Source organism: Malania oleifera, chromosome 8 (assembly GCF_029873635.1).
Source record: "Malania oleifera isolate guangnan ecotype guangnan chromosome 8, ASM2987363v1, whole genome shotgun sequence".
Classification (NCBI taxonomy): domain Eukaryota; kingdom Viridiplantae; phylum Streptophyta; class Magnoliopsida; order Santalales; family Ximeniaceae; genus Malania; species Malania oleifera.
The window spans coordinates 108385729-108406508 of NC_080424.1; positions in this window are offsets into that span (position 1 = coordinate 108385729).

Sequence of the window (20780 nt, forward strand, 5' to 3'; positions counted from 1 at the left end):
TAAATTTCAGCGATGAACCACATAAAGGCCTTCATCGACGAGAAATGCAACCTGTTATAGCCAGAATTCGCATTTATTGAATTTAGCAAACAATCTCTTCTCTCTAAGTACCTAAAGTACCAGCCTCAAATGAGCTTCATGCTCTGCATGACTCCTTGAATAAATCAGGACGTCATCAATGAATACCACCACGAATTGATCTAAGTACGCGTGAAACACCATATTCATCAGATCCATGAATGTTGCAGACGCATTCGTCAAATCAAACAGCATAACAAAAAATTCATAATGGCTATACCGGGTTCGAAAAGCTGTCTTCGATGCATTCTCTAACTTCACCTTCAATTGGTGAAACTCGAATCGTAGATCGATCTTAGAGAAAACCTAAGTACCCTAAAGTTAGTTAAATAGGTCGTCAATACGTGGTAACAAGTATTTATTCTTCACTATTACCTTGTTAATCTCTCTGTAGTCGATGCACATCCTCATCGACCCATCTTTCTTCTTTAAAAACAACACCGGTGCTCCCCAGGGTGACACTCTCGGTTTGATGAAACCATTATCTAGAAGTTCCTGTAGTTGCTCCTTTAGCTCTTTCAATATAATCGGAGTCATTCGGTACGGAGCCTTAGAGATTGGTGTTGTCCCTGGAGTCAACTCAATGGTGAACTCCACCTCACGATCAAGAGGTAACCTCGGTAAGTATTAGGGAAAAATATCCAAGAACTCACTGGAATATCCTCCAGCTTCAGTCCTTCCTTTGGTGCTTCTTTCACATATGCTAAGTACCTCTGGCAACCCTCCAGAAGTAATCTCCTTGCCTAAATCACTGAAAGGATCCATGGTGTAGAACGCACACACGACCCTTCAAATTTAAAATCTTGCTCCCCTAGAGGCCTGAATACCACCTCCTTCCTGTGACAGTCTATAACGACCTACTTAATTTCCATATATATTTCATAATATAATACACCACAATAACAAATTCAGCAGATCATAATCCACCTGAACCCATGGGTACCGAGGATATATCAAAAACACAATGCGGAAGCTTAAGCAGCAAGAAACATAAAATCATAAATAACTTATAATACCATATACAATACCATCCATGACAATATCAGAGATACTACATCCACTATAATTACACATATAAACCACCCAAAAGAGTCATAAAGTCACTTCCCGCAAAATCCATCTGGCCCTATCACAAAATACATACCCTTCAGAGAGGACAGATTAGCCGTAATTATCTCAGCGGAGCTTTATTCGCTTTCCTATCTGGGGCTCCTGAAATGTTTATGCAATTTCGGGGTGAGACACCTCTCAATAAGGGTAATAAACTAATACTAGTGTGTGGCAACATGAGTATTTATGTGTTATACATATAATCATATACGTAAACATATCCAGTAAAATCGTATGTATCATTTATGGGGAAAAAAACATGTATAATCATAGCATAGCAAAACATACATGATTTCTCTAAGCAAAACCCATCTCATATAATAATAATACGAAAACAACCCTAGTAGGTTAGCTAGTTGTTGTTGTTAGACCAAATAGTTAAAAGGTCTTTCATTCCTACTATGTTTTGATGTTATCAACCCATTAGCTGCTCTTAAGGTCACTAACGTTTCTCTAAGTTATGTTTCAAGTATACAGAATGGCATCTGAACCAACAAACAGTTAAAGCAACTCATGTCATGACCAAAAGCACAAGTCTCTCAAAGCATTCATGAACAATACAACAAATGTACAAAGTCATCTAAAAAATGAGTGTGTAAAATAAGAGAGATATCATCTTGTAAATATCTTGTACATAGAGTGAAACTTAATACTAAGAGCAAGAAAGGGGCATATCACACACACACAACAAAATACTAGTAAAGTCATTTAAAAGTGTATAAAGAAACCCCCAAACGGACAAGACCTTCTTAGAAACTTAAAAGGACAAAATTTTAAGAAGGAGGATCTCGTCGACAAACACAGGGTTCTCATCGATGAAAAGATACCGAGGGGTATCTGAATTCAGAGCCACAACTCGTCAACGAACACAGGGCGTCGTCGACGGATTACATGAAGGACTCGTCAACGAACACAGGTTCTCGTCGACGAAAATATATTGAGAGGTACCTAAATTCAGAACCAGCAACTCGTCGAGAAGCACAGGGCTTCATCGACGAAGTTACTGAAGAGCTCGTCGATGAACACAGGGCTTCATCGACGAACGTTGGGCAGCAGCAAACATTTAATGCTGCGAACGACTATTTTGGAATTTTGTCTTACATTCATAAATGCCTAACGACTCTCCAGCTTTGCACTCGCCCATTTAATGTATAAATAGGAGTAAATAGCATTTACTTCCTACCTAGAGAAATCATATTGTAAGAAGATCATTCATTGGTGTTGTCATATCTAGGGTGTACTCACAAACTCACTTGCCCTCTTCTTGCTACTCTTAGTCTTGCATTTACTCTATTGACAGAGGATCTTGAGTAAAGATTTTATTGGTTTAACTACCTCAAGGGAGTATTCAAGCTTACATTTAATCTTCATCTACCTTTTTGTAAACAAAGGCTCTTTGTGAGCTGTTTTTTGGTGTCTCTAAGTGAGCATTTTGTTGAAACTCTTTGTGAGCTGGTGTGTATTGGCTTCTCCGCCCGAAGGAGGATTTTAGTGGATTTTGGGAATCCTTGAGTTGGTCTCAAGGCATGGATGTAGGCGGGGTGCCGAACCACGTAAATATCAATGTATTAAGCTTTTCTTCTCTCTTATCTCATTTATATTATTATCGCGATTTTCTACATTTCCTTTTACACGGCAATTTTATGCACTTGCTCTTAGTAAGATTTCTGTGTTTGTAGAAAGTGAGCATATCACGGAAGAAAGTCTATTCACCCCCCCTCCCCTCTAGACATACTACCAGGCCAACAAGTGGTATCAGAGCGCCAGTCGCTGAAATTCGGAGTAACATCTAGGCGAAAAGATCAACATGGCAGATATGTTTGCCCAAGGTCAATCTGTGGACCACCCTCCCAAGTTTTGTGGGATTAACTACCCAGCATGGAAGGATCGAATGTCCATCTTCATCCAGGCCTATGACTACCATATGTGGAATGTCATCACTGAAGGAGACTACACCTTCAAAAATGAAGACGACGATGACATACCCATTGGGAAACTTCCCGAGGCAGATGCAAGGCTGGCACAGCTCAACTTTAAAAGCAAGAATTTCCTATACTGCGCTGTAAGTGATGAAGAATACAACCGGATATGTGGTTGCAACACGGCCAAGGAAATGTGGGAAAAACTTCAAGTAACATATGAGGGAACTACTCAGGTAAAGAGATCTAAAATTTATATGCTTGTAAAAGAATATGAAATGTTCAAAATGGAAGAAGGTGAAACAATCACAGCTATGTTCACATGATTCACACACATCACTAATGGACTAAAAGCTCTCGATAGAGAGTACTCTATGGAAGATAATGTGCAGAAGGTTCTTTGTTCTCTACCGACATCTTGGCATGCAAAGTCCACAATAATTGAAGAAGCCAAGGACCTCTAAAAGGTCACACTTGACGAACTAATTGGATCTCTCATGACCTATGAAATCAAGAAGAAAAATGCTACTATTGAAGCTGAAACACCCAAGAAAGCTACCGGAATTGCTCTGAAAGCTGGAAAGCAGAAAGAGATCATAGAAGAAGAGGAGAATGATGATGATGACGAAGTTGCCTTACTAACTAGAAGATTCAAAAACTTTCTAATGAACAAACGAAATGGCAAACCAAAGGAGAAAGGAGAATCGAGCATTAGATGCTACAATTGCAAAAAGATCGGGCACCGTATGGCCGATTGCCCTCTCTTCAAAAACAAAAACAACAATCAACAAGGAGACAAGAAGAGATTCAAAGCAATGAACGCAACTGAATGGGATGAACTAGATGGAACCTCAACCGACGAAGAAGTCGAAGAAGAAATCACTCATTTCTGCCTCATGGCAGACGAACTAAGTGAGGTAAGTTCTGATGATGAATATCTCCCTTCATATGAGGAATTAGAAGAAAACTGTAGAAAACTCTATGTTGAACTAAGAGCATCTAAAAGGAAAATCAAACTTTTAGAAGAAAACTATTCAAAATGCAAACAAAAACAGATTTGCTCGTGTGGTACCTTGAAAGCTGAAAATGCATCTTCTAATCTTGAAAAAGAAAAGCTTTCTAAAGAATACTCAAAATACAAAGAGTCCTCTCAAAGAGAAATTGAAAGCTTGAAAGGTCAAGTAATTGAATTTCTTCAAGAAAACTCTTCATTGAAAAAGAAAGTGGAGGATCAAAGCAATACCATATATAAATTTACAAATGGAAAGGAAAATTTCGATAGATTACTTGGAGCCCAAAGATTTGGAATTTTCAAAGAAGGTTTAGGATACAGCCTATCATCTTCCGAGTCAATAGGATTTGCAAACCTCTATGCTAAAAGGAGCTCTGTATCAAAGAAAGGTTTTGCACCTAAACTAAATCCCTCACACACAAATAAAATCTGTTTATATTGTGAGAAAAAGGGGCATGTACGATTTACTTGCCCCTTTAGGGGAAAAAGAGGAAAAAATATGAGCTACAAATGGGTGATTAAGAACACTAATCTAATAGGACCCAAGAAAATATGGGTACCAAAACAAGTTACTTGATGTTATGTGCAGGTGTGCTTAAAGAGCAACTCCGTAAAGAACAAATGATTTCTAGACAGTGGATGCTCAAGACACATGACGGGAGACGCAAGCATATTCTTCTCCCTCTCATACAAAAAGGAAGGGCTAGTCACATTTGGAGATAACACCAAAGGAAGAATCATCGGTAAAGGTAAAATAAGTAATTCTTCCCTAGCTATTGAAAATGTTGCTCTAGTTGATACTCTCAAACATAATCTGCTAAGTGTTAGTCAACTATGTGATAAAGGATTGAATATTATTTTCCAATCCACAAAGTGCTTAATAAATGATTTAAATGGAAGTACAATTCTCATAGGAAAACGTGAGTCCAACATATATACAATTGAATTTGAAGAAATCACAAGTTGTAACATTAAATGCTTAGCTGTCACAAATGAAAATTGTTGGCTATAGCATAGGAGACTTGGTCATGCAAGCATGGATCGTCTTCATAATCCTTTATCCAAGGATCTAGTAAACGGTCTACCAAAAGACAATTATGTGAAAGACAAAATATGTGATGCATGTCAATATGGAAAACAAGTTAAGACCTCCTTCAAAACTAAGAAAGTAATCTCTACATCAAGACCCCTAGAGTTAATCCATCTTGATCTATTTGGACCAAATGACATAGCTAGCATTAGTGGAAAACTGTATGTATTTGTTATTGTTGATGACTTTTCTAGATTTGCATGGATAGTTTTTCTTGCCAATAAAAGTGATACATGTAATGCATTTATTCATTTTTGTTGAAAAATCCAAAATGAGAAGGGGATGTCAATTGTACATATTAGAAGCGATAGAGAAAGAGAGTTTAGAAATAAAGAACTTAAGGACTTTTGCAACGAAAATGGATACTCACATAACTTCTCTGCACCAAAAACCCCACAACAAAACGGAGTAGTTGAAAGAAAAAATCGAACACTCCAAGAAATGGCTAGAACAATGCTCAATGAACATAATTTGCCAAAATACTTCTAGGTAGAAGCCGTTAGCACAGCATGCTATGTTAGTAACCGAGTCACTATTAGATCCAAAATAGGAAAAACCCCATATGAAATATGGAAGGGTAGAAAACCTAACATATCACATTTTAAGGTTTTTGGATGCAAGTGCTTCATATTAAACGATGGAGATCATTTAGCTAAATTTGATTCAAAGTCCGATGAGGGGATCTTCATAGGATACGCCATGAATAGCAAAGCATACAGGGTATTCAACAAGAGGATTCAAATTGTTCAAGAATCAACCTATTTCGTTTTTTATGAAACAAATCTTTACACATCCAAAACCCCCGTTGAGATAAATGAAGAAAACCAAGTCACTACCTTTAGAATTGAAAGAGAATTAGAACAACTCAAGATAAATAATGATCAAGACACAAACTATCAAGATACACATGTAGATCATCTAGGATCTTCTCCTCAAGAACCTAACCAACTAGAAGAGAAAGAAGATCATGAATTACCCAAAGCATGGAAGTTTGTAAAAAATCATCCAACTAATCTCATCATAGGAAGTCCCTCTCAAGGAGTCAACACCCGATCTCACCTTAGAAGTGGATGTAATCATATTGCCTTTATATCTCACGTAGAACCTAAAAACCTTGAAGAAGTTGAAAATGATGCAGATTGCATAAATGCCATGCAAGAAGAATTAGATCAATTCGAAAGAAACAAAGTATGATACTTAGTTCCTAAACCCAAAAATACCACAATAATTGGCACTAAATGGGTATTAAGGAATAAGAAAGATGAAGATGGAAACATTGTCAGAAATAAATTTAGACTTGTAGCCCAAGGATACAACCAACAAAAGGGTATTGACTACGATGAAACTTATGCTCCTGTAGCTAGACTGGAGGCTATCAAAATGCTCCTTGCCTTTGCTTGTTACAAAAACTTCAAATTGTTTCAAATGGATGTTAAAAGCTCTTTGAAGAAGTTTTTGATAAACAACCTCCTGGCTTTGAGAACCACACTCATCTCGATCACGTATATAAACTCTAAAAAGCTCTTTACGGACTTAAGCAAGTACCAAGAGCTTGGTATGAACGCTTAAGCAAATTTCTTCTTAAAAATGGGTTCACAAGAGGAAAATTTGATACCACTCTTTTCTTAAAACATAAAGAGAATGATATGCTAGTTATACAAATCTATGTAGATGATATTATCTTCAAGGCCACAAATGAGACCCTATGTCAAGACTTTGCTCAAACTATGCAGGAAACATTTGAGATGAGCATGATGGGTGAGCTAACCTTTTTCCTAGGATTACAAATCAAGCAAATGAAGCACGCAATCTTCATAAATTAGGCCAAATACATTAGGGACATGTTAAAGAAATTTAACCTTGAAATGGGAAAATCTAAGGCAACTCTTATAAGTATCACAACTAAGCTTGACGTTGATGAAAAAGGGGAAAACATTGACCAAAAACTCTACCGTGGCATAATAGGTAGCTTACTATATCTCACCTCCAGCAGGCCTGACATAATGTTTAGCGTTTGTCTTTGTGCTAGATTTCAATCTTGTCCTAAAGAATCTCATCTTCATGCGGTTAAACAAATCTTCAGATACTTAGCAGACACTCCTGACTTAGGACTCTTCTTTCCTAAAAATGCTCCCTTTAACCTCACATGCTACTCTGATGCTGACTACGGTGGTTGTAAAACCGATAGAAAAAGCACTAGTGGAACATGTCACTTCCTTGGACACTCCCTTGTTTCTTGGTTTTGCAAGAAACAAACCTCCGTAGCTCTTTCCACCACCGAGGCTGAGTACATAGTAGCCGACAGCTGCTGTGCTCAAGCATTATACATGAAACAACAACTTGAGGATTTTCGAATCTTAGTTAAAGGTACTCCAATTCATTGTGACAATACTAGTACCATCAACATTTCAAAAAATCCATGTCTCCACTCTAGAACCAAGCACATTGAAATCCGGCACCACTTCATTCGAGACCATGTCCAAAAAGGAGACGTTAAGTTGGTTTATGTTCCCAGTGAAAACTAACTTGCCGACATTCTCACTAAGCCTCTCAATGAAGAAAAATTTCACAAAATTCGGCATGCCCTAGGAATGTGCACTCCTTCAGACATACTATAGGATCCTACCCCCACTCTTACTTTCCCTACTCTTCCACTTTAATGTTTATTTCTTTTCTCCAGGTTCTCGTCGACGAACACAGGGTCTTCGTCACTGAGAAACCCACATAATTCATCAACAAATACAGGGCGTTCGTCGCAAAAAAAAATTCGATATTTCGTCGACGAACACAGGGTTCTCGTCGACGAAATTTGTCGGGGTACTTATTTCTTCAAGATAAAACAAAACAAACCCTAGCTCTCTTTCCGCACCTCTCCCTCTCTCGCCTCTGTGCTGTTCCTTCGCCCACCTTGCACCACCACCTCCCTCCCCCATCTTTGCCCTCCGCTTGTCTCCTACCCCACGCTACCAGATGCTCCTCCCTTGATTGTCTACTCCCTCAAGCCCCCAGCTCTTCCCTATTGGCCGTGCCTTTCTCCCCGTCCCTCCATGGCTCCTCGCCCTAAACGCAGGCATGTTCAAACTGAAGCCGGCGAGGGCTCCTCTCACCCTGCCTCCAGTCCCCCTACCCCTGCTCCGGCTAACCCTAATCCCCGCTTCGTCTCCTCTGAAGCCGCCCACCGCTACCAAACCGACATTGTCAAGCGACATGTCGTATATGGCAAAATAGTACCCTCTGAATTTTTACAGCTCCATTTCCCTGCTCTTCTCACCAAGATTCAAGCCCTCGAATGGGATGCTCTTTTCAATCTCGATGATCTAGTTTATGAAGATCTTGTTTGCAAATTCTACGCGAATTTTGTCCCTTCCTATCGCGGCATTGCCGCTTACTCTACCGTTTGAGGCACCGTCATTCAGCTTTCGGACGCTACATTATCCGCGGTACTGGGTTGCAATTCTTATCCTCTTTGTGGCATCCCCAAGTCCTCCTGGCCGACCCGCTTCAACTGGTTCGACTCCCACACCGCACTCAAGCTCATTACCGGTAACCCTCGTATCTTCGCACTCGCTCGCCCAAAATCCAAGGACCTCACTGTGGAATTTTGGGTCCTCCATCACATCATCACATATAACTTATGTCCTCGAACGGGTGGCCGAGATTGGGTTACCCTCGGTGAAATTTTTTGCATGTATTGTCTATGGGTTGATTGGGGTATATATCTCCCCTCCATCATCGTTCAGAACATGGAGGAAGACCTCAAGCGGCAACGCGGTTGTCTCCCATACGGTCGTCTCCTCACAACCTTCTTTGATCACTTAGACCTCATTCGCGCCGGCCTTCCTTGTATTCATCCTACGCCTGAAGATATTTACACTGAGGCGACTCTTCGTTGCATGCACTTCGAAAAAGCCGAAGCCACTAACTAGTGGGTCAAAGCCCACGAGCAGGGCCCTATTCCCGTCGATGAGGTTGAGGATGCCCTGGAAGTCAAAGACGAAGCTGAAGCCGAAGCCGGAGAAGGTGAGCATGAGGACCCCGTCTATGGTCACATACTGACACGCCTGGATGAGCTTCAGCATACTATGATGCAGTCCAAGCTTAGACACTGCCATCGATTTGACTCTATTGATGCATCTCTTCCTTGGCTAGAAAGTGCTAACCGCGCTTGTTTCGACACTCTCGATACGTCTTTTGCTGCCCTATTTAATCGACTAGGTCGCCCTCATGAGTAGCATGCTGTCTCACTAACCCTCGAATTTTGATTATGGCAAAGGGGGAGAAATAGTTTTAGATTCAGTTTTCAGATGTATGCGGATGTAATTAGAAAACAATTCTAGTTAATACTATTAGCCTTAATCACTCGTTGTAAGCACGACATATAATTAGTAATAGAACAATCATTGCATCCTTTTGAGTGTAAATGCTCTATCTGCATACTTGATTGATTGATATACTGGAATGTCATGGTTTATGCAGGATTAAATGGAAACTATCGCATTTATAAACGACATGCTGCCAAAATTAAAATAAAATACTCTTTCATAAAATGCAAACATTAAGGGGGAGAATTTTATTTAAGCTCTAAACCATTCTATTTAGTAAGGGGGAGCATTTATTTTTTTAAGAGACACTAATGGATTGCATCATCAAAAAGGGGGAGGATGTTAGACCAAATAGTTAAAAGGTCTTTCATTCCTACTATGTTTTGATGTTATCAACCCATTAGCTGCTCTTAAGGTCACTAACGTTTCTCTAAGATATGTTTCAAGTATACAGAATGGCATCTAAACGAACAAACAGTCAAAGCAACTCATGTCATGACCAGAAGCATAAGTCTCTCAAAGCATTCATGAACAATACAACAAATGTACAAAGTCATCTAAAAAATGAGTGTGTAAAATAAGAGAGATATCATCTTGTAAATATCTTGTACATAGAGTGAATGTAGTAACCCGAAGAATAATAGTATTTTAATAATAAGAGAGAGAGAAAATGGATACAGAAACAGAAGGAGGCCATAGACTTCGTCGACGAACACAGGGTCTCGTCGACGAAGGTCTTTAGAATTTCGTCGACGAACACAGGGCTTCGTCGACGAGAAAATACCGAGAGACAGTTCGGGGTGCTCTGAATTTCATCGATGAACACAGGGTCTCGTCGACGAATTTTGTGAAGGGCTCGTCGACGAACTTGGCCCTATAAAAGGCGGGAAACCGAGATATTTCTCATTTTCTCTCGCCGCTCTCTCTCTCCTCTCTCTCTCCTACGACTCTCTCTCCCTTCTCTCTTCATTTTCGGCCCCACCAGTCGCCAAATCGATGATCCGAAGCTACCACGACGCTCCTAGAAAAGTTCTCTACGCATCTACCGGAGCGGATCGTCGGGAAATCAGAGTTGGAAATCATCCTAAATTCAGGGTAAGGCCTTTTAGTCTCCTTTTAGCCCTGTGGTAGTTATAGGAAATGATACGGGCAGAAAAATACTGATGTTTAGTTCTGACAAATATTGGTTTTAGAGTGTTTTGTAGGAGGCCCTGCGGGTATCAGGCTAGAGTACAATAGGGGCTTTTCAGAGATAAGGTAAGGGAAATATGCTATGCTAGGAAAGTTCTGAATATTATGCAGTTTATTTATTTACGAAAATTATGTATTTTAGTATGGTGTGGCTTATGATTATGTATATGGTACTGGGATATGATTATGAATTTAGTTTCATGATTTTACGAACTTCAGTATTATGATTATACGCATTTCAATACCATGATTATACGAATTTCAATATCATGATTTTACGATATTTCAGTACCATGATCCTATAAATTTCAGTACTATGATAACACGAATTCCAGTATTACGAATATGCAGTTTCATGTTATGATTATTCATATTTCAGTACGTTACACAATATCATGGTTATTTCAATACTTCAGAATCATGGTAAATTAGATAGACATGTGTATAGAAATATATTATACAATATCAGACCCTGTTGGACTTGCAGCTACAGAGCACGGTACCATTGCTACAGATACTATGTTACTATATGAGTGCAACCACCTATTCAGATATACACGGTATGGTCGACCACCTAGGCCCTTAAAGAGGTTAGGCTCCCCATCCAGATATGGGTTGAGGATGGCAAGTCGACTGACGGAGTTCAGTGATTTATTCCTGGTTGGCCAGCCAGGGTAAATCCAACCTATGGGCCGCACAACCTCGTCATGAGGGGCATGTCATGACATAGATAGTCACAGGGAACAGTTTCAGTTACTATTACTTACATATTGATTTACAGAAATAGGAATCCTACTACATACACTAGAAGTATTTTGAATTATAACCATAATACTGATATGTTAAGCAATAGGAAAAAAGGGTGGTGTGTTTTATTATTTGTACTATACTTTTGTACTCAGTCATTCATGTTTATATGAAACAGATTTCATGATATGTAGTAGCTCATTTGCCACACACTAGTAATAGCATATTTTCTCTTACTGAGCGTTGGCTCATCCCAGTATTGATCTATTTTTCAGGTGATCCAGGTAGGCGAGCAGATCAGGCTCGCAAATAGAGGGTGTCTGTAGTGCCCCATCAGAGAGTGAGTACCATTTTTGGGAGTGATTTTGTGTAGCCCTAGCTAGTTGAGGGCATTTTTGGGGATACAGTTATGTTGTGTATATATATTGTAAAACATTTCAGAACTCTGGTATTGTATGTAATGGTTTAGGTTTTGTTTATATGATTATGCTTCTCACTGCTTAGGATAATGTTATGGTATCAGAGTATGATAATTATTACAGTGGAAAAAAGAAATCAATTAATTAAGCAGGTCGTTACAGTGAAACTCAATACTAAGAGCAAGGAAGGGGCGTATCACACACACACAACAAAATACTAGTAAAGTCATTTAAAAGTGTATAAAGAAACCCCCAAACCGACAAGAACCTTCTTAGAAACTTAAAAGGACAAAATTTTAAGAAGGAGGATCTCATCGACGAACACAGGGTTCTCGTTAATGAAAAGATATCGAGGGACATTTGAATTCAGAGCCACAACTCATCGACGAACATAGGGCCTCGTCGACGAATTACATGAAGGACTCGTGGATGAACACAGGTTCTCGTCGACGAAAATATACCGAGAGGTACCTAAATTCAGAACCAGAAACTCGTCGACAAACATAGGGCTTCGTCGACGAAGTTACTAAAGAGCTCGTCAACGAACACAGGGCTTCGTCAACGAACGTCGGGTAGCAGCGAACATTAAATGCTGCGAACGACTATTTTGGAATTTTGTCTTACATTCATAAATGCCCAACGGCTCTCTAGCTTTGCACTCACCCATTTAATGTATAAATAGGAGTAAATAACATTTACTTCCTACCTAGAAAAATCATATTGTAAGAAGATCATTCATTGGTGTTGTCATCTCTAGGGTTTACTCACAAACTCACTTGCCCCTTCTTGCTACTCTTAGTCTTGCATTTACTCTATTGACAGAGGATATTGAGTAAGGATTTTATTGGTTTAACTACCTCAAGGGAGTATTCAAGCTTACATTTAATATTCATCTACCTTTTTGTAAACAAGGGCTCTTTGTGAGCTGTTTTTTGGTGTCTCTAAGTGAGCATCTTGTTGAAGTTCTTTGTGAGCTGATGTGTATTAGCTTCTCAGCCCGAAGGAGGATTTTAGTGGATTTTGGGAATCCTTGAGTTGGTCTCAAGGCGTGAATGTAGGCGGGGTGCCGAACCACATAAATATCAATATGTTAAGCTTTTCTTCTCTTTTATCTAATTTATATTATTATTGCGATTTTCTACATTTCCTTTTACATGACAATTTTATGCACTTGCTCTTGGTAAGATTTCTGTGTTTGTAGAAAGTGAGCACATCACGGAAGAAAGTCTATTCACCCCCCCTCTAGACATACTACCAGGCCAACAGTTGTCATGAATTGCCCCCACATGACTAGATTGTGTGGCCCGAAGGTGGGACCTGACAATGGTTGGCCGACCACTGTTAAATCAAAAGTACAGTTTGTAAGTACGATAGGTCTGCCAGACCTGGTCCATACACCAGGGGTGCTCACACTTATTAAAACCACATCGACTATCTGTACTCATGCTACTCCGTACAGCAACGTTAACACAATATCATAATGATCATGAACATATAGCAACGGGACTGTGCAAGTGCTAGCCTAAACCAAGACAATCAGGTTCTAATAACATATATCATATAATGAAATTGCGATACATGAATATTTTATACTATTAATTTCCAAATCAATATCATCACATCATTTTGCATATATATATATATATACATCATGAAAATCATCGGCCCATACGCTGGCATTGCATATTTTATCATAGCTCGGCTCGTACGCCGGAAAAACATATCCGTAGCCCTGGTTGTACGCTTAAAAAACATATCCATAATATCATCATGTTCCCAGAAAACGGCAATTCATCATAAAATCTACTCATGCCACACAAAATGGGTATATATATATATATATCTAGAACATATCATCATTTTCAACAGTATTTCCTAACATAATACTCATATATATATATATATATATTTATATACATATATTTTCATGAAATCAAATGCTAAACAATTTTATTCATAATTTTCATAAAACAACTAACTTAGTTTATCCCCTTACCTGATTTCTGAAAAGCCCCTAAGAAAATAGTCCTGCACCTACAGGGTTCCCTATTCAACACCTTGAAAACAACATTTTTTAGAACATAAATTCAGTATTTCTATGCGTACTACATTTCCTACAACTATAGGGAAGGGCAAATATTAAGTAAAAGCCTTACCTTGGATTTAGGATGAATTCCAAGTTAACCTGACCAATGATCCACTCCAGTAGAGTTGAAGAGAACTTTCCTAGGAGTGTCGTGGTGGCCTCGGATTGTCAAATCGGAAAAATATCGGCTCAAAATCCTAAAGAGAAGGAGGGAAAACCAAAAGGAGAGAGAGAGAGAGAGAGAGAGAGAGAGAGAGAGAGAGAGAGAGAGAGAGAGAGAGAGAGAGAGAGAGAGAGAGAATTCATGCGACCAAAAATAGCTGAAAAATGGCGTTTAAGGCTACTTATACTATAGCCTTCGTCGATGAGCACGTCACCTCGTCAACGAGGTCTAGAAGAAAACTCATCGAGGAACTCTCCCCCTCGTCGAAGAAATTCAGAGTTTCCCAAATATCCTCTTGGTATCTTCTCGTCAACGAAGCGCACTTTCGTCGACGAGCACAAAGTGCCACGTCATCGACGAACGCGAAGCATCAGTCGATGAAGTCCACTGCTGCCTCTTTTACTACTTATATTTCCCTTTCTCTCTTTATTATTATTTAAATATCATTATTCTTCGGGTCATTACACAATCTATGCTTGCATAGCTGGAGACTAGTCAATCCATCCCTAGAATAATGTCAAATCCATGCATATCGAAGATGATTAAGCTAGCAAGCAACCTTCTCCCCTGAATCTCCATTGGGTAGTTTCTAACCACCTTATTACATACAATAACCGACCCTGTCGGTGAGGCCACTCCTAACTCAACGCCTAACGGCTGAATCTCTATTTCACTTACTTTAACAAACCCCCTAGATATAAACGAGTGGATCGCACCTGAATCAAAAAGCACAACAACTTTATGGGAAAACATATAAATAATACCTGTAACTACACCCCCTGCGTGCTCAGCTTCATCCGATGTCATAGAAGACACCCGCGCCTGGGCGGTGTTTCCCTGGTGACCACTGCGGGGTGCCTGATTTCCTCTCCCATACTGCTACTGCTGAGGTGTGTAATTCATTGTTGCGGAACAGTCCCACACCTGATGCCCTGCTACACCACAGTGGTAGCAAACCGTTGTTCCATCCCTATACTCGTCTCAATGCTTCTTATGGCATCTTGGACAAGTGGCACTCTGGGAACTCCCCTAAAAGGCTTGAGATCCCGTCACCTGCCGCTAACCCAACAAACTATCAAGCCGCTCCTAGGAGTTCTCGCTGGAGCTAGACAGATAAATATGAGGCAAGGGCCTTTTCTTTTGGTTTGCCCCTCTCTCCCCTTCCTGAATACTAACCTTCGTTGACATGGCTCTATCCACCGGCTCAGTAAAACTTTAGACCAATAATGATGCCACTTGCCTGCGTATTGCCTGTTTCGGCCCTCTCTCAAACATTCGAGCCTTCTTCGGCTCATCCGGGACCATATGTGGAGCGAATTGGGATAGCTCCACAAATTTGGTCGCATACTGCTACACCGACAAGGACCCCTGCGTCAAATGCAGAAATACCTTTGCCTTCGCCTCTTTAGTGGTAACGAGGAAGTATCTGCTGAAGAAGACTTCCTTGAAACGACTCCAGGTAACAGATGCATTTCCTGGCCATTGTTCCTCCACTAGCTTAGTCGATCTCCACCATTTCTTTGCCTCTCCCACCATTTTAAAGGTGGCAAATCTCACTTTCTGCTCCTCTGTGCATTCTAACACCCCCAACAGTTCCTTCATCTCCTAAATCCAGTCTTCCGCTGCAATCAGGTTCGGTCCTCCCGAGAATGCTGGTGGGTTTGTTTGAGAGAACTACTAGAACATGCAGTCTCTATCAGCCGCTAGCTGACCATGTTCATGAGAATCCCTCTGAATTTCCTTCCTAGCTTGGCGTGCTATACTGTGCAGCACAATTGAGGCCTCAACGTCATCTTCGCTGGAGGCATCCACATGATTGTCCCCTTCAGACATGACCTCCTTTCCCCTGGGTTCCATCTCAAAGATAAGATAAAAACCGACTTAGATGTAATATACCAAGAAATTTAATCAGGGCCTCATCGATGAATTTGTCGAACACAGGGAATTCATCGACGAGGCTACATGAGGATCTCATTGACGATGACACGTTTCGTCAACGAGAAGATACTGAGAGGAGGGTTTTGACAATCTAAATATCATCGACGAGGAGTTCAGGTTTGTCGACGAAATTCTTCAAGGACTCATCAACGAGATGACGTGTCTCGTCGATGAATCTAGGGCTATAAGTACTCTTAAAAACGGATTTTCAGCAGAAAAATCATGCAAAACCCTTTCTCTCTCTACATTTTCGTCCCTCATCCCTTCTCTCTAGAAATTCGGCTCCATTTTTCGCCGAATTAACGATCCAAAGCCGTCACGTCACTCCTAGGAAGATTCTCTTCAAATCTTCTAGAGTGGATCGTTGGCGGAGTCAACTTGGATTTCATCTCAAATTCAGGGTAGGGTCTTTTATTCAATATTTGGCTTTCCAGAAGTTGTAGAAAATGTAGTAGTCGAAAAAATAATGATATTTTATTCTAGAAGATGTTATTTTCAGGGTGTTGAGTGAGGAACCCTGCGAGAGTGGGACTGAGCACAGTAGGGGATTTCTGCAAAAATCAAGTAAGGCAAATATGCTATGCTAGAAAAATCTTAGTATGATTTTAGTATAAATTATATGTTTTTACCAGATTATTATTCAGAGTAGGAATTTATACAATTTATAAATTATGTTTAAGATGTTTTAATTATTGTGTGGCATGATAGTACAGAATCGTGTTTTACAGTGTGTGTACAGAAACATGTTTTACAGTATTTTCAAGATCATGTTTTACAGAATATACAGACATGGAAATGCTTTTACAGTTTTTCATAATACCATGATTATACAGTTTTACAGTACCATGATATACAGATTTACAGTTTATTTCTGAAATATAGTTGATACAGATACAATTTATTACAACATCATGGTTAATACAGTTAATACAGAATCATGGTAAAACAGATGGATTGTATATAGAAATTTATATAGTATCAGACCCTGATGGACCATTACAGATCAAGTTACAGAGTACGATACCGTAGCTATTTACAGTTCGGAGTGCAACCACATAACTCAGATAGTATGTGGATTTGTAGCAGTTGATCGTGCCTATGAAGTGGGCAAGCTCCCCATTAGTTAGGGTTGAGGAGGCCAATCGGACTTTCATAGAATAGTGATTTATCCTGGTAGGCCAGCCAGTGATAAGTCCCGCCCACGAGCCGCACAACCCTGTCATGAGGGGTTAAATCGTGACATACAACATCTAGGGAAGTTTTCTCAATTATTATATGTATATACAGATTTACATAAACAGTGGATGTATCTACGTATATTAGAAGTATTGTGAATAGAAAATTTATAAAGACAGATATGTTAAGCAATGTAGATAGAAGCTATATTGTATGTATTTATACCTGAATTCTCAGATTCAGTTATTCATGATATTTTAAATCAGATATTTACAGAAATGTAACTCATTTGCCACACACTAGCGATAACATATTTCGCCATACTGAGCGTCATCTCATCCCAGTGATTTAATATTTTTTAGGTGATCCAGTTAGGCGAACAGATCAAACTCGCAGGTAGAGGGGTTACAGTACTGCCCTTTTTGAGGGTGAGTACCCTGGGAAGTTATTTTGTATGTCCCTAATTTCAGTAGGGAGTATTTTTTTGGAGAATAGTTGTGTATGTACAGTTTAAGGAATACTCTGACACTCTGGTATCATAAATATATATATATATATATATATATATGTGGATATGTTTTTATATATTCAGCTTCCCGCTGCTTAGGTTTATAGTCTGATTTAAATTACAAGGTATTAGAGTAGTGTAAATTTCAGTATATATAAGTATAGCAGGTCATTACATTAGAACTTCCACATTTATCAAGGTCGTTGCAAGTATAGAATGACTAATAGTTAAAGCATACAAATTCACAGTTTAAAGGAATCACTTATACATTACTGCTACAAAACTGCCAAGGTATCGGCCCCTAATCATAACGCTGACACTACATACATACTTTTCCAACCTATCGTTCTCAACCTAAGTTTCCGAACTCCAGTCTCTCAGCCTAGGAACAAAACCATCAATGGATTTACCGTGATTTTCCTGAAATCTTCATTCTAGAAAAAGCACAGAAGACCATCGAAAGATCATTGTCCCTAAGCTTCCAAACTAAAACCAAACTTAACTTACCCATTCTTACCCTTAACTCATCTCAACCTATACTCTGATAATTATCACTGAGAAAGTCTACAGAACCTAGCAAACCTAGGCTCTGATACCACCTGTAGAGCCCCGAACCCCTCGTGGGCCTGGGGTGCTACTTTAGTGACGTCTGTGTACCTGATACCATCTCATAATAATAAACATGCAGTGGAAGTAATGAAACATTCTCCATATATATATATTACCAGAGTTCTAAGTTCTTTTATACATTAAAGTTTCCCAAACATCCATATTACAATCCAACCCAAAACTGGACAACTAGTTCGGTCCAAACTACCATAATACATATCCATTAACTTAAAACATAACTTACATACACCTGAGATCATACAAATCTTCTCAAAAAGACTATCTAAATTTCACCCCCCTGACGCTGCTAAGCACGATGCCTATTATTTCCTGAAAAGATGATTTGTATATTGGGGTGAGACACTTCTCAGTAAGGGAGATCAAGTTAATATCAGTGTGTGGGCAGCACACATTAGTGTTTACAGAAAACATCCATTCTTCATATAATCGAAAATAACTGTCTTTACATCATACATACTTATACAGTTGAAAATACTCGTTCCATTTTCCTGACATAAACAGTTCGTTAATCACATAACATCATTTACATAAATTTACAGATATGCATAAAAGACACTTCCTGAGATTAACTACCATGTATAAACCCCCATGGTCAAGGTTGTGCCGCTCGAAGGCTGGACTAAACTTGGGGTGATCAACCCATACAAAGTCAAATATACATCTGTGTCTAACATCATGCACGTAGGCATCCACAATTTCTTGCGTGCTCCGATTGCCCTACCATGTCCTGAAAGTCTGAGTTTCTAGGTCAGGTACATCCTCTACCAAGGCTAATCGGCAGAAACCACCCACAACACTCTCGCAGTACAGTGTGGGTGCACATGGCCACATATATAATTCCTAGCAACGGTATCGTGCTCATAACATAATGGTCCTTAGGGTTCCTAAAGCATATCGTGCAATTTAAGTAGTAAAAACATAGTTCGTATTCATTTCATATAAAACCTGTCATTTAAAACCTCCGACCCTCAGCCGTCATATAAAACTCGGCTCATAGCCGTTAAACATAATCCTAGCCCTTGTGACCGTAAACATAATCCTGTATTTTCATAAACAGTTCTAGTATTTCACAAACATTCATCATTTTGGCTACAAACAAGTACATACATATCATTTTCCTACCACACAATTTCCTATACTTTGAATATAGCCCGTAGGCAACCAAGAAAACATATCATATACAGTTTAAAACATAAAACCGAGCTTCCCACCGTTCATTTATATTGAAAATACCATAACGTATATCTTAGGTTTGAAAATGGATCATTTGAATGGTCGGTTTTAGAAATCTCAACTGAAAACATAAATATACTTATTTCATAAACATTTCAAATGGTTCAATTTCATAAAAAAAACAGACTCAACTCAATCCCCTTACCTATTTCTGGAAAAGAATCCGAAACGCTCGAAAACCGAACTCTAACTTTTTCCCAAGATCAAGAATTTACTCCACTAAGATTGTAGATATTCGCTCCCTGATCCTCGTGGTAACTTTCGATCGTTGATTCGGGCAATGAACAACGAAGAACCAAAGAGAGAGAGAGAAAAAAAAAAAATATTTAGATTTCTTAACAATGAAACAACTAAAAATCTATTTATAGGCCCCTTATCCCGGTCAAATTTGTCGACGAAGTAGCGCCTTCGTCGACGAGCTACGGAAGGTCGCTCATCGACGAAAGAAAGGCTTCGTTGACAAATCCTAAACCTAATATTTTTTGCTGTTCTGGATCTTTTCATCGACGAGACTCTGAATTTCAGCGACGAACACATAAGGGCCTTCGTCGACGAGAACTTGGACCTCGTCGATGAAGTTTGTTGTTCATTTTTTAAAATTTTCCTTTCTTATTCAATTTTTCCTATTTTCCAGGTTCGGGTCTCTACATTTTTTCTCAATACAAAATACTACTAAAGATAAAAATTTATTTTAATATGATTAAAAGTTAAAAAAAAAAATCAAATGTAAATGGTGTGTAAAATCATATTTTTATTAATTAATTTGATACATATTTTTTTCGTGGAAACCAAATATAAAAAAGTGAATTTTTTAATATTTTACTTTATTTTCTTGCAAAATTTTCAAGCTAAAAACAGATGCTAAATGATGCTAAATAATTATAATAGTTGAAAATTTCTCAATAATGTTCACATATAAAATGAGAAAAAATCAAACCCAAGTGTTGACATTGGTTGTCACATCCCATTGTTAGTGCCCAATAATTTAAAACAAAAAAAAAATCTTAAAAATTCAACAAGAAGACAAATTCAAATTTTGCTTCTTAACTTAAAATAGATAAATATTCCCAAACAATAAAAGACTATGATAATGTTTTTAAACATTTTTCAATAAGGAGATACAAAATAAGACAATTATATTATGTGCAACTTGTCGTA